We start from the raw sequence: 5,259 nt of genomic DNA, 5'->3' as shown, positions 1-5,259 counted from the left end.
CGTCACAAAAAAAAATTGTGTTACCAGCTTTGAGCTGATTGCGTTTAGTTTTTGCAAGTTGTTATAGTCTGTCAAGCCGTTCCCGTTAGTAGAAAAAAAGCGGCAAACTTAAAAAATGTAGGTTATTGTCCTATAGAATATTTGAATTTCGCACCTTTATCTACTAACAAAGTTGTTTGACAGACTATAAATATATACGTGTAGAACTTAATCTACATTATTATATGAAGTAAAAGCGTAAAACTAAAAACTTACATAAAAAATATCTCAAAATTAACTTTATGAAATCACTGTGTAAAGGCCCCTGTACACAATGGGCCAGCGCCGGCCAGTCTAAGGGACGCACCCATGCGGTAGAATGAGATAGCAATATCATTTGCTCACTCTAACGCATAAATGCGTCCTCCAGGCTGGCCCACGCTGGCCCATTGTGTACAGGGGCTAAGGGTAAGACTACAATGGAACTAAAAAAAATCCATACTAAATTGTTGCCATTTTTAAGCATATTATGTCAAAAATCTGACAGTTACGTAGGAAGTGGCTGCCTCATTTATTCTTATTTCTACTATTTTATATCGCACTATAAATTAAAGTATTGTTTTAAAACAAATTCATGATATAATGTTTAAAATATTCGAAATTCGTATAAAAGGCGCAATAAATAATAAAGTTCATAAAATGTAAAATCAAAACGCAAAGATACGTTCAAGATGCGTTCATTCGTTATTTCTGCGCATGCTCCATTGGCAGATTTTCTGACGTATCGTTAAAACTCCGTTGAACTTTTTCACGTATCACTATCTCTTTTATATCGTAAGCAAAAGACAGGGAATGATAGAGAGCCGGTTGATGTTTTCGTGTCAGCCTTGTGCCCATTTACGAGGAGTAGGTAAAATCCGCCATCTTGAGAGTAGATTCAAGAACTGAGGACTTTTAGCGGAGTTATGTGATTATCGTTGACAATTTTACTATTAAATGGACAAATATTTGTCCACCGGGCGCTTTCTTAGCCTCTATAGAAGCCGGTCGCGTTGAAAAAATTGTGTTACGCGTCGGTTTAGAGTTAAAACGCCGAAATCCATGATAGTGTTTATGTGACAGAAGACACCGTAAGCTTTCTAATAGTTTTTTGCGTGTCTATTTCCGTTTTCCATTACAACGATCGCGGGCATACAGCTAAAAGTTAAAAAGGGTCGGGAATCGCGTCTCAGATCAGTCTAAACGGTTTCGCTATGTATTTTTCTGGCGGAAAATGCGGTTAGATGGGCGTTGTTGATCGGCAGTCGGTTAACTCTCTGGTGGTGGATAGTCTTGGTGAAGGCCCGAGAAGCCGGGGCTGGCTGCAGGAGCGTGTGGCGCGGAGGATGCGAGCTGCGAGGGTGCGCTTAGGGCTAGCTCTGTGTTAAGTGTTGAACTCGTGTGTGAAAATGTCGACAACGATGCGGCCGACTCTGCAAACGGTGCCGGAGTCCTTGCCGGCGGACCACGTGACGACGCCAGCGGCGGCGCCGGCGGTCGCCACCACGACGGCTGCCCCGACCCAGCCGAGGCATGCCAGACCCATCTTCAAGGTAAGTCCACGTTATATACCTTCCCCAGTCATTATCAACAATGTTGAAGTCAGTTTCAATTTCTGAAAAAGTGCCAAACAATAATAGTGATTCAGAGTTGTTATATGTGTTGTGTCATAGTTGTAGCTCACCTGTTCAAATAAACAAATGTGTTAAGTTCACATCTCATACCCAATTACCTATATTATGTTTTCTTGCTTAAGAGCAGCTTCAAAAGTATGGATAATACAGCAACTTACGACAATTTTAAATAGGTATTACGTTTTCTTACATATTTGCTAATGATATTCTAAATGAATGTTCCTGTTTTACAATTATTATCTAAAAGAATAAGACAAAATATATGTCATGTCTATTATGGCATAAGGTTACTTGAATTTAGGTCTTTAGGTTAGGTTCAATATTACATCAATATTATATCTATACCAATTTTAAGAATTAATTGATAAAATACACATATTTTACATTTCAATTCCCATATCCAATTTGACAAACTATGAAATAAATAACAAAATAAAATCAACAAGTAGGTGTTTCCTCTACTTAAAATAAATTATTTTACATCATGCATTACATATAAAGCACCAGATAATTATTAGAAAAACATAGAGAGCAGTTATTTTTAAACTCAATTTCTAATAAATCGGATTGAAATATATAAAGTAGGTGAGTTGACCGTGATGTCACTATACTTGTTTTCATATAAATTCCATTTTAGCAAATCGCTTTGACAGTTTTAAAAAGACATTGATTTGACTAGTAGAAAAGTAGCCAATTGTAAACCACAATTGCCTAGGAGTCTAGATTTCTAGAAAGTTGTGATCAGCGTTGCATGGAGACATTGTTATAATAAATTCTAGAATTTGATAATCTTTTGTTTATCCCTCTTGTTGCTTGCATTTAGTTTGTTGTTATATTAAGGTTTATTTAAATAATAAAAAAAAACATAGTCTGTATATTGACTATACTTTATAAACATGTTTATTCAAAAAATTACATTACTGATGAATTGATGATAGATTGGTGAGTAAAAAAACAAATTAATTGGTATCTATTGATAGCACTTAATTTGCAAGCAACGTCTTAATCATAATAACAAATGTGGCTCATCCTTGGAATAATAATAATAATGGGCCTGGGTTCGAATCCTGGTAAGGGCATTTATTTGTGTGATGTACACAGATATTTGTTCCTGAGTCATGGATGTTTTCTATGTATTTAAGTATTTGTAGACTTATTAAATTTGTGTAAAAATGTCCTATAATATTTATTTATTTATTATAATAACAAATGTGTAATCAGTATTAATTAAGAGTGATAGTTCCTTTTATTACATTTTGCAAACCTCTTTGATTTATTCTTATTTCTACTGTAAATGTGTAACATCTGACAATGACTCTAGTCATTAACACTAATCTATCCTAGTCCTGCCCACCATACTCGGTTTAAGCCATTGAAATTTAAACCAAATTATTTGGAAAAAAGGTTTTAAGTAAAAAACAAAGAATTTTGAGTGTAACCTCAGCCTGTCCAGGCTTTTTATTCATGACTTGGTAAAAATGGAATACATCCTTTAAGTGATTTTTAAAGGATGTATATAATTGGGCAGGATAAGGCTAAAGTAAGTTTCACCATCAAACCCCGTCAACCCATCAATGTTCCATTATTACAAGCTTTTATTTAGTTTCACCTGTCCCGTTGTCTGTCATTCTGTAATCAAATCTTGCAAGTTAAATTTGATCCACTGCCCGGTTTCCGATTGAGCTGAAATTTTGCATGCATGTATAAATTGGATGACAATGCAATATTATGGTACCATCGAGCTGATCTGATGATGGAGACAGGAGGTGGTCATAGGAACTTTGTGATGAAACAACGCAACCTAATTGTGTGACGGGTTTTTAGAATTGTCTCAATGAGTATTAGTTGCCTGTTGTAAGAAAAGTACAGTCAGCGATAAAAGCTTGTACCAAAAATGAAATTTTTGCCAAAAACTTATTATTGACAATAATTTTAAATAAAAGATAGATAAAGGCTACTCATTGTATTTCGCACCGGGAATGCTATCTTTTGTTTGATTGTCAGGAACCATTGTTATGACTAGTGTGACTCAGGTCTTAAGGAAGTTGCATTCAAGTTGCACACAATATATGCTTCTTAGCAACAGGTTTGTTACCTAACATTGATAAGTTATATGAAACATGTTTGTGGCTATATAACAGTCATAGTTTGTCAAATTAATCATTGTAAATGTTGTTTACAAACAACTTTTAATAGAAATTTCATGTTTATTAGTTGTCTTGAATGATTTTAACATTATCTTTGTCTTTTCTACTACTATTTTGTCTGTAGGTATCTATAGGCCATCTCACGCTACCCTTGTCTTTCAGAGATAGAGGCATAGGTATAAAGAAATACATATTTATTTTTAACTAGTTACATAAAATTATATTTACATGGTTAAGTAGGTAGATAGGTCAAAAATATCTGAATAGTCAATCTATTTGTTTAGATTACCTATAGATTGCAGTACAACCATAATATTTTATTACTAAATCACTAATTATGGCACTCTTTTAGAAACATGAGGCTGATTTAGCTAAACTAAAGTATTACAAGTTCTTAATATACAGTTGCAATCAGATACATCGAAGCGGCCAAGGTGCTCACAAATATGTGAGTGAACATGCCGCTTTTGTTAATGTGTTAGAGTGCATCAGATATTTTGAGCACATCAGCCGCTCTGATGTGTGTGATGGCAACTGTACAGTCAGCATCATATAGTAGGTAGCATCCAAAGTATTCAAATAGTTTGGTGCGCCATACAAATTATATGGTGTACCAAACTATTTGAATACTTTGGATGCTACCTACTATACGACACTGACTGTACATATAGGGAAATTTATACTAGTTAAATTGATTACTCATTATTATTCTATCATTTTGCAGCAGATGTTACGCCATCTGTTTTAAAAATAAAATTGAACTCTAAATGACTCACCGACCATCGTGATTGCATGATTATTGATTACTTTTATAAATAAATTCTTAAATATTTTGATATTACTCATATTAAAAATGACATATTTAATGAAATATTGAATATTTTTTTCCTAGACTTATATCGACCGGGATATGAACCGTGATTACCTTTTGTAATATCGGGAGCTCAAAAACAATCCAAAAGGTAATCACGGTTCATATTCCGGTTGATATAAGTCTCGTGAAACTATCCGTGAATCATTCAAAACTGTTATGTTTTTCCTATCTCTAATTTTAAAAGTAAAATAATGACTGGGGATTGATTTTGCTCTATGTAAGCTAAGCTTTTACGTGAATTGTCTTTTGGCAGCTAAGGTTTTATGTGAATTGTCTTTTGTTTGTCAAACATATCTATATTGTCTATGTGAAATATGTCTAAATGGAATCAATATATTAGCTGTTTACAGCGACCGTCCTTTTCTAATGACGTAAAGTGATAAGGATGGATATTATATTACCCGAAGACAAGCTAGCATTCTTGGAACCCTTGTGTTATCTATGAATCTACTGCTTCAATTCCATTATGTCTTACATGCTGTCTACGTCTATTAATTACATCAATATTTATTTACGCAACTTCCACCCTTATTACGACATTGATAAGCACCGGTTTCCCAACAGCAGCTCATGCATAAAACTGAAC

At 34.3% G+C, this 5,259-nt stretch overlaps 1 long non-coding RNA gene across 1 annotated transcript; it reads right to left on the bottom strand.

Moving 5' to 3' along the window:
* Positions 1-1,422: 1,422 nt before the first annotated feature.
* LOC134801927 (uncharacterized) lies at positions 1,423-4,830 on the bottom strand. The gene is made up of 2 exons (XR_010145759.1): positions 4,576-4,830; positions 1,423-1,633 (listed from the first exon to the last, which is right to left on the bottom strand). It is a non-coding gene; the product is annotated as an uncharacterized LOC134801927 (long non-coding RNA).
* Positions 4,831-5,259: the final 429 nt, after the last annotated feature.

This window comes from Cydia splendana, chromosome 23 (genome assembly GCF_910591565.1).
Source record: "Cydia splendana chromosome 23, ilCydSple1.2, whole genome shotgun sequence".
Taxonomy (NCBI): domain Eukaryota; kingdom Metazoa; phylum Arthropoda; class Insecta; order Lepidoptera; family Tortricidae; genus Cydia; species Cydia splendana.
This window is presented reverse-complemented; position numbering and strand designations above follow the sequence as displayed.